Here is a 10875-nt window from a genome sequence, read left to right as displayed (position 1 = left end):
TTGAGTCAACTCCCAGACGGTGCTCAGCCAGCCCCCTAGGTACACCCGGCATGTCAGAAGGTTTCCATGCAAAGATGTCCCAGTTCTCACGGAGGAACTGGATGAGCGCTTCTTCCTATTTGGGGTCGAGTGTTGTGGAGATATTGGTCGGAGCAACGTTGGGATCGGTTGGGTGGATGTGAACTGGTTTTGTCTCACCGAACGACTGAAACACTGATTCCGTAGCGGGCTTCTTGGCTCGCAACAAATCACTCGGGTCTGCATTTCTCTGGTGTTCCTGCCACTCTTCTGCCACCATCTGAGCATCGGCAATCTTTGAGCCTTTCTGAAAGCACTCTTCTGCCTTCTTGCGATTACCAGTAACAGTGATCACGCCTTTAGGGCCAGGCATCTTCAATTTGAGGTACACGTAACATGGTCGAGCCATAAAACGTGCATAAGCTGGCCTGCCCAAAATGGCGTGATAGGCACTTTGGAAATCCACAACCTCAAATGTCAACTTTTCTTTGCGGAAGTTTTTGGAATCACCAAAAACCACATCGAGAGAAATCTGGCCGAGTGATGCGGCCTTCTTGCCAGGAATGACTCCATAGAAACTCATGTTGCTTGCGCTGAGTTTGGACATAAGAATGCCCATCCCTTTCAGCGTCTCAGCATACAGTATAATCAAACTACTGCCGCCATCCATCCACACTTTAGTCAGTTGAGTGCCTTAGACGACTGGGTCGACCACCAGAGCTTGCCTCCCAGGGGTGGCTATGTGCATCGGGTGATCAGACTGGTCGAATGTGATGGCCGTCTGAGACCACTTCAGATAATTGGGTGTCGCCCGAGCGACCATATTCACCTCTCGGTTTATAACTTTCAGTCGACTTTTTCTCTCAACGTCAGAAAAAATCACCAAAGTGGAATTGGCCTGAGGATATTCTTCGTCACTATCCCCCTTGTCCTCAACTTTGTCCGACTCTTTTTCCTTATCCTTGGACTATTTCCCCTGGAACTGCTGTATCAGGAGTCGACATTGTCAAGTGGTATGCTTCGGGTAAATGAAATTACCCTCTTCATCTTTCTTTGTGTGGATGTGACACGGTAAATTCATCACGTCATTTCCCTCTTCATCCTTCACTTTCTTGGGGTTCCAAGGCCCTTTGGTCTTTCTTTTGAACTTTCCTTGAATCACGGCCAAGGCTTCTCTAGGAGCAGCTGGCTCGGCTTTCCGTTTTTGCTTCCGACTGGAGTTACCTCCTCCGGTTTCCTGGGCGACTGACTTGTGCTTGCCACTCCGGAGCCGATCCTCTTCCTCACCATTGGCATATTTGGTGGCTATCTCCATCATTCGACTCAGAGACATGTCTCCGGTTCGACCGAATTTCAGGCTTAGCTCTCTGTACTTAACGCCTTCCTTGAAGGCGCAGACTGCCTGGTGATCAGATACATTCTCTACTGTGTGATGCAATGTGATCCATCTCTGGATGTAATCTCTCAAAGTCTCATTCGACTTCTACACACAAGATTGCAGCTCTATCAGTCCTGCTGGTCGCTTGCATGTTCCTTCGAACGTTCTGACAAACACTCGAGAAAGATCTTCCCACGTGTAAATGTTGCTGGGTGTCAACTGATTCAACCATGCTCTGGCCGATCCCTCCAACATAAGAGGAAGATGCTTCATGGCCACCTCATCATTTCTGCCGCCGATCTGGACAGCCACTCGGTAGTCTTCAAGCCAAGTATCGGGCTTAGACTCACCATTGAATTTACTGACTCCAGTCGCCAACCTGAAGTTGGGGGGAATCACCACGGCCCTGATGGCTCTGCTGAAACACTCTGGTCCGGAGACATGCATTCGGCTGCTGGTGGGTACATCTCTGTCGTGACCCTCTCTGTGAGCTCTGTTCCGGTCGACCAGACCTTGAACGATGATGGATCTCGCATCAAAGCCTGGTTCCCTGGGGTCGACTGGAATTCTTCGCCCGCCACTGTGTTGGCGTCTATCATCCTGCTGTCGAGGTGCGTAGGATCCACCCCTTGGGCGAGGGGTGGGCGCTCGACATCGATCATCGCGATCGAATCGGTGATCATACTGCTCACGGTTCCTGTACTGATCGTGCCGGTCTCCACGCCCTTCACACCTCGGGGGCGATCTGGGGCTATGAGCCGACTGGACCGTATTCGCAGCCACGGATTTGTTGTGAATCTTGTTCTGCGACTGCGATACAGCTGAATTTTGATCTCCTGCTGCCCGGAGCAAATCCCTGATCTGCATCAAGCCTCTGTCAGCCTCTGACTGGGAAGGCTGAATTGATTCTACTATACGGGCTGCAGCAGCTAAATTCTAAATCGGAGTTCGATATACCTGAGTCGGAGGTGGAAAGAGCTGACGTCGACTGGAATCCGGGACCCGTTGCCGCGCACGTTCGTCGAGTGCTCGCTGAAGGTTCTCCAGTCGAGTGCGCTCAGCCAGGTTGGCCAAGCGCGCGTCCTCTAAGGCACGAGCCTCAGGGGTTTCTCCAACATAGGAGTCTGAAGTGCATCCATGTTCCGGCGGCGAAGTTCTTCCCTCTGCAGCAAATTGAGGGGCTCGGGGAGGTATTCCTCATGGGCGTGCGACGGATCGCCTCTGCCGTCGCCTCCCTCGGCACCGGGAAAGCCAGGGGACCATGTGGTCCATTGACCATCAGGACCTCCGCCGCTGGATCACTGTTGTCGCACTCGGATGCAGTCTCTGCAGAGCCAGTCGACAGGTCGAACAGGCCGTAGAGAGATTCGTCGGGCTCAATTGCCGTGACTTGGGCGGTGGTCGACTAGCGAGCCACCGCGTGCCTCACCCACCGCTGAAGCCTCGACCGACCAGAGCGCTTGCGCCGGCGGGAAGCTGGGAGGGAGGATGACACAAAAACAGGTCGATACTGGGTCGATGGTTGCCGCAGGAGGACGCCACGGACGCACGCGCGAAAGTGCGTCGCTCCGCGGACTGGGAGCGCCTCGACGTCGAGCGGAGCCTCCTGAAGCCAGGCAGAGTCGTCGACGACGAACGTGAGCGCGCCGAGACGGATCTCGCGGCCCTCAACCAAAACTCCGCCTCAAACCATGATGAAGGAGATCGGAATAAATTGCAACTTCTCCAATAAGTCGCTAAGACACCGGCCCCATGGTGGGTGCCAACTGTCGTGGTTCTAAGTCTGACAGTAGTGTAGGGGGGGTACTAAAGGAGAGGCAAGATCCTAGCAATGGAGTAGTTTTACACGCAAGAGTTTTATGAGTTCAGGCCCTTCTCGGAGGAAGTAACAGCCCTACGTCTCGGAGCCCGGAGGCGGTCGACTGGATTATATGTGTGTGAGTTACAGGGGTGCGAACCCTTTACACTGAGGAGGAGGGTGGCTTATATAGAGTTTGCCAGACCCCTCCATCCCTAAGTTATGCAGGGTTTAAAGTACATTAAGACCAGGGGTCACTGGTAACGCCCACATAAAGTGCTATGAAGACCATAAAGGCTACTTAATGACAGACCGTTGCGTGCAAAGTGACTTTAGGTCTCCTGGCCATCGAGTGGTTAGTTCCATGGTTGAGTGGTTATCTTCGCGGTCGAGTGTCCCAGAGTCTGTCGAGTGGATCACCTCTGGGTCGACTGACAGGTAGTTTCTTCTAGAGATGTCCTTGGGTAGGGTAATTTAGACAGGTCCATGACCCTACCCTAGGTACATAGCTTCGTCAGTTGGTGCAGGCACAAGAAACTCAAGACAGCACCAACAATCAAGACCATCAAACACAACCAGAGGAGCCCAATGAACAACCCAAAAATGTTCTTCAAACAGTAGACAATAATACCACTGAAGACCAAGCCACCAAAAATTCACTCACCAAACAACAGCTACCAGAGACAGCGGCAGCGTCAATGATTGAAAAGGTTAAGATACAAAACTTGCAACTATGAAAATATAAAATTGCTGTGTACACAATCAAATAAACTCCAACCTACCACACCTGTATTCACTCCAACGCACTCTCACTTTGCCGCCTCTATATTTGAACAGCTGCAAGGAAAAAACAAGGTCAGCGACGATGAACAGCAAAATAAAGAGCAAGAGAAGGACCCAAAAACACCACTCGATGAGGAACACGTAGAACAATCAGCAGTAACAACTACAGAGGTGAAAACACATAATACCTCTGAATGATCTTATAGTTCAAAAATATGCATTTCACACATCAATACTTTCCTCCATCCCAGAGAGGGGAGACAAACGAGCAAAAGGAGGCCACTGAAGAAGGGCAACATGATCTTCAAATGACAGACGTTAGCGTCAAAGAAGACCAAGCCCCAAAATATTCACTCACCGAAGAACACGCAGCAGAGACGGCAGCAACGACAATGACTGAAAAGGTAAAGTTACATAAGTTGATCCTCTGAAAATATAAAATAGCTCTCTTTAACCTCAAATGCACTGCCACTTAGCCACATGTGTGTTTCAAAAGCTACAAGACAAAAACGACGGCAGCGGAGATGAGCTCCAAAAGAGTGAACAGGAAGATGACCAAAAACCTCCACTTAACGAAGAACAACCGCAACAATCAGCAACAGCAACGAGAACAGAAACAGAGACAACAGAAGCAGCAACAACTAAGGAGGTAAAGTTACATAAGCTGATTCTACGAAAATATAAAGTAGTTCCATGAGAACTCAAATGCACTCCAACTTACCACCTTTATGATTGAACAGTTGCAAGACAAAAACCATGACAGTGACGATGAACACCAAAACAAAGAACAAGACGATACGCAAGAAACAACAACCAACGAAGAACAGGTGGAACAGTCAGCATCACCAACGATAGCTCAACAGGTGAAATTGCACAAAATGTTTCCACAAAATGACAACTTAATCACAATCAAAATAGCTCAAAGCACGCATCGAACGCTTTGTTATTTTCCCATAATAGCTGCTATAATTAAAATAAGTAGCAAGTTAAATTATTTAAATGCTTTTTAAATGGTAACACAGAAACACGAAGATGGCAACCACGGAGATACAACCAATGAAGCAAACACACAAATTGTTCCAGAGAAAGAACCAGACAATATTGAAGAAAACCCTACGCCGTCATACGATGCCAATTCCACTGGCAGAGAGGTCAGTGCCATCCAAGTCGAGACTGAAAAACAAGATGGAGAAGACAACCAGCAAGACATAAAGGTTGACAAGGAAAAACATGATGCTAAGAAAAGCACAGACGACTCAAATAAGGATAGAGCAGAAACTGAACAAAAGGGTACAATGCAAAAAGAAGAACAAAACATGAAACAGGAAGCAGTAGGAGAACAAGAAATGAACAACACTGGATAGGAAATGTCTTCCAGCATCGAAGTAGGCAAGACAATAGAAACTTAAATGCTATCTTGTGACTTGGAATTATTTACATTAAATTCAAAATCATCACAAGCACAATAGATAAAGGGGGCAATGATAGCGATTCCGTCAACAAAGCCATCGAAGACCTGTACAATGCTGTATGCAAGCCATGGACAAAGAGAGAAATGTAAGTTTATGCTGCTTACACAGAAAACATTCTTACGGGCGATCATTTTGACTGTATCATGTGTGAACTAAAACATTTTTTCTAAATATACTTTGCAGGGATCAGCTTTTCATTACAACGCACAAGTTTGATGTAAATCTAGGCCATGTTGCTGAAAGCTTCAAGTTCGGTAAAACAGTACGTACCGAAGCAATCGAGCCGATGCTAACAATCTTGAGAAAACAACTCAATGGCACACGGAGAAAGATTCTGTCGTTAAGCAACACTGTAAGTAAATATTACGGCAAAAGAATCACGTCTAAAACAATAAATATGACTTTATAAATAGATAAAATTCCACTATAACTAAACTGACAAATTCATTTTGTGTATCTATGACAAAACAAGCAGCACTCAATAAAGGAAGACAACGACGAAGATCCAATGTGCTACAAAAATAATGATCAACAACAGAATAGAAAAAAATTACTACCTGCAAGGCTTAGATCATTTTTCAACATGAAAGAAGAAGAAAAACTGCAAGATTATAACATGGTAAGGAGATCAGTTGTTTCAAAAACAAAACACAATTTACGTATATGTTATGCAAAGTTCTCTTTTTATTTTATGATTCTAAATGTAAGAAGATTTCCAAATGTTTTCTTTTTATTTTGTGTTTTGCAGTTCCTTCTACCATGTTCGTTGAGCGGGTTTGAGCAAGACGAAACTATAAGTCATTACTTCACCATCATAGTTAACATGCAAAAACAGCGTTTTGAACTCCTCAACTCTTCAACTGCATATCCAGGTACAATAGAATTCTTCAACAATGTAACCAGCAAATTAATGAAAATCTGGAAGCACATAAGCACAGAGCTACAGCTTTCAGAAAAAAGCATCGACCATTTCAAAAAGGTCAAACTGCAGGTGCCACTTCAAGGAGAAGACACATAAGCACTTCCAACATTTTCACTTAATATGCAAGATTCAATGCTACAATTACTGAAATAATTCTATCCATTCGACTTTTCAATACAACAATTACCACTACGATTGCTCAAACATTTCTCTTCTTTCCATTTCTTGAATACAACAATCTTAATAGTACCGTTCCTCTACATGTAGAATGGACTGCGCATTCTATATGTACATGAATCTGAAGCACTACTCCAATGATGGAACAACAACAACCTTAAAGCCAGAACAAGTACCAGAGTTGAGGAAAAAAATTCTATATCAACTAATCAGTCAACACAGAGGGAATACCAAACTGTCACTAATCAACTGTACAACAGGTTAGTCTCTTCAGAAACTAAACCTTACAATTTCGTAACACTAGAAGAAGTAATATATTTTTTAATTATTGTTTTACAGATATGCTGAAGTATGAAGTAGATATGGGAGACAAAGAAATGCAACAGGCAGAATGTTGCGTACTAGAAGAGTTTCGGCCAACACACGAGCCAAAAGAACATATAATGCGTGCGACAACCACACAAGAGCATGAAGATATTGAAATATCTGGTAAAGGCAAAGATATATTGGATGTCAGCAGCCACACCGTCGCCAAACAATCTTGCACATATCAAGAACAAAATGATCCACCAATAGAACCAGATAAACCACCACCAGACGACAAGATACCACACCATGCCGAAGAGGAAACGTACGAGCAAAATATCAACAGCAATATCACGAGCACAGAGCAACTGAAACAAACAGGCAGCGATTTAAAACAGGATGGCAGAAGCAACGACGTACCAAAAACACGACAATAGATTTCTGAGCAGAAGAAACAACTTGTTCTTCTTCAAGAAGAAACAGGATCGACAAGCAATCAGCAAGGCACCTCCAGCATCATCTCTTTAGACTTCCTAAAACCAAAAACAATGGAAAAGCATGAAGAAGTTGATGAATTTCTTTCAAACCTTAACCCGATACAACTAGAAGAATACAACGAGTATGTAAAGATGGGCTATGAGTTCGATGTAATCAAAACATGGCTGACTGACCATGAAAGCTATGAATTCAACAAAAATCCCAAGCCGTATCTGACAATCTTGCAGCAAGAATCAGGAGAAGATTCAATGCCTCAATCATTTGAGAAAAGCTCACGCAAGAAAATCTCGGTCAAGAAAAGGCCGGTAAAGCCTTCAAGAAGGCTCCTTGGAGAAATCAAGATTCCTACATTTGTCCCAGGAGATTTCAAATTCATGAACAAAGCCAGAGCACTCCATGAATACCTATTCAGCAAAGGACAGGACGAATGCGGAGAGTAAGTACTTTCTCTTGAATAAACAAAAAAACAAACAAATGTTGCCCCTTTTTAAACCAACCTAACTAATGTATAAACTTTTTCTTCTTGCAGTCTAAACGTATATATTAGCTCGACGTGACCCGGTTGGATTACAGGAAAACAAATAATGGCACAACTAAAGAAAGGAGATGGTGGACATGTAGAGGGCTCCATCACAAACGCATTGTTCGACGAATGGACATCGCAACAACAATACAACACAACCGATAAATCCATACTTCCCGTAGAATTTGCAAACGTATGAGGTCCATTTTGACAAAAACACTTGCATCATTTCAGTGAATACAAAGATTGAACTAAAAAGTAAAAAACTTTTTGGTCGCAGGTCGTGCTCAGTGTTAAAACTGGAGAGGAAGGAGGACTAGCAGAATTCAATGAGGAAGAAGCATTGAAAGAGTTTGCACCCCTTGTAATAGGCAAGGAACTTTTAAAAAAAGCTAGTAAGTTAATAGAAATATAGAAACATAACTCATTCTTCCTACAGATTGCACATTCACATGTCATTTAATTCTCCTGACAAGAATGAACTTTAACTCACTCTATCTCCAAACACTGCAGATTATGATACCTCACAACACAGATAAACACTACACAATGTACGTGCTCAACAAGTACATGAACTCCATCGACATACTTGACTCACTGAATTACAGACACGGAGACGGAAAAAAACATGGAAAACACACCATAAGGACCACCAAGAACTGGTACGTCAATTCAACCTTGTTTTCTAATTAGTTTTCTAATTCCTGCATTCCCTTTATTAATGGCAAAACCCAACAATAACACAGATTAAAAGGAAAGAAGCATTACAGCGAAGCGGAGCTACAAGCCAACAGCAAACCAAACTGGTCAAGGATAGCACAAACATCTAACAGAGTTTGCGTGCCAAAACAGAAGGGTACCCAATGCGGACACTTCATGGCTCAATTTGCAAAATACTGGAATGGCATTGAACTCATAAAAGATGATGAGGATTTCAATGTAAGTGAATAGAACAAGAGCAACAATTTTAATTTTTACAAGCGGCACTACTTGAATACTTCAATATGCGATGACCTCCATGCAGCAAAGCAATGTAGATGCCGAGTGGAAACCAGAGTTCCGTTTTACAACCATATTTGGTGAAACAAAAGAAGTAAAGTGGGAGCAACTACCTGGAAGAATCAAAGAATTCAAACCAGAGACTTCAAAGTTCTTTTCCACCAAAAAAGGTAAGAAAATCATTTCTACTTATCCTCTTTTTTTGTAATAACCTACCCATCCCACGGTGTTCACCAACATCTTTCGTATCACGAGAGCTTACATATTACATATCTTCTTTCGTTGACTGAAACAGATGAAACAAAAAGGAAAAAAAGACAAAGCACCAGTCCATATCCAAAACATTCTCATTGCTTCCAACACAAAAAGGAGGCGTCCGACCTCTTCCATCTAGTCATGAGCGACAGCTGGCAGGAGGAATACAAAAAGTGAGTTGTTTTATATTGCACCTCAAAATAGTTGGACAGAGGCCAAAAATAATATAAGAATCTGTTTCTCACTAACCGTCACCTCCAAAATTATTTTATCTCCCTTGTCGCAGCAAAACTATATTTAGGCGCATCCGCGGGGACAGTGAAAGCACGCAACTTACTGGAGCCCAGCTGAAGGCAGTATTTGGTCCAAGACCAGCACAGACGAACAAACGACATCATATGGAAAAGAGGAAACTCGATGACATAGCAGAAATCTGGGAAAGCAGACAAGAATCAAAATAGAGTGACAGAGTAATATTAGGCCCAAACTTTGCAGAGGTAAACTTTTAAAAAGCAAAATCTTGTGAACGTTGCAACAAATACTCTTTTTATATTCTTACACGGCTCTTTTTTCTAACAGTTTTTTTCATCATAAATATTGTTTGCAGCATATATTGGATTTAAAGAATCACACAACTAGTATTACAAAATTTAAAAATGAATTGCAAAAAACAAAGAATCAGCTGGTTCCCATGTATCTCAAGGAAAATCAACGGAAAAATGTCTCAACAGCAAACATGGTAACAACCCTTTCTTCCATGACAAAATCAGAAAATATGCGTTCTATTAAATTACTTTATATTAAACTTTCATCTAAGCAACAAGTATTTTGTACGCAGATATTCATTCCAATGGAGAAGCATGACCGCTACGTACTATATGTGCTGGACAAATACAAACACAAAGTTCACATTATTGATCCTCGAGAAACAACTCACGGGGAATTTGAGAAAGAAAAGATACACATCGACAAATTGACACAAGAAGAAGCAAGTCGAGTACTTTAGGAAAATGAAGATGCCAGAGAAGAAAGAGAAAGACAGTTTCAGGAATATCATGTTCATAAGTCGGCAATCGTAAGCATTTATACATAACAATTTTTTCAGTTTTACAAGTTGCAATATTAAAACAATTAATTACAAAATACAATATTCCCAGGTACCTAGATTTAAAGAAGTCTTCAACATCATACTAGGACAAACAATGAATGCCAAGGGTACAAGATGCCAGACTCATACCGTGGAAGATGTTCTAGTGGTAGAAAAGGGAGAATCAACATTTGCTGTTTTAAAGCTTGCATTCCTCTACAATGGTGAAAAGTTTGTCGAAGACCTGGAAGATTTGATAGTAATTTTATATATATTTACTTATAAATAACTTATATGCACAAACTCTAATAATATACTTCTCTTCTCGGCAAAATTTCACAGGATGAGGTCGAAGACTGGAGGGCAGAGGCAATGTACATTCTCTTAAATAGCGAGATGAATCAAGTCAAAGCTAGTGAAATGGGTGACGAAAATAGCAAGATCTTAAGCAAAAATGAAGACTAAAACTTTTGATTTAGCCCGCGAAGCTAATTCTATCTAGACGTGACAAAACAGTTTGTCAATAACTCACATTTATATGTAATGTAGTTAGAAATTGCGTGTTCATGTTGAAAAAGAACTATTTTGACAACAGTGCGTCTTACATCATAAGAGAGTGCCAGTAAACTATAAACAACAATGCCTCTTCTTATTTGTAC

Source organism: Triticum aestivum, chromosome 1B (genome assembly GCF_018294505.1).
Source record: "Triticum aestivum cultivar Chinese Spring chromosome 1B, IWGSC CS RefSeq v2.1, whole genome shotgun sequence".
Lineage (NCBI taxonomy): Eukaryota > Viridiplantae > Streptophyta > Magnoliopsida > Poales > Poaceae > Triticum > Triticum aestivum.
The sequence above is the reverse complement of the archived record's forward strand: the minus strand, read 5'-3'. Positions refer to the sequence as shown.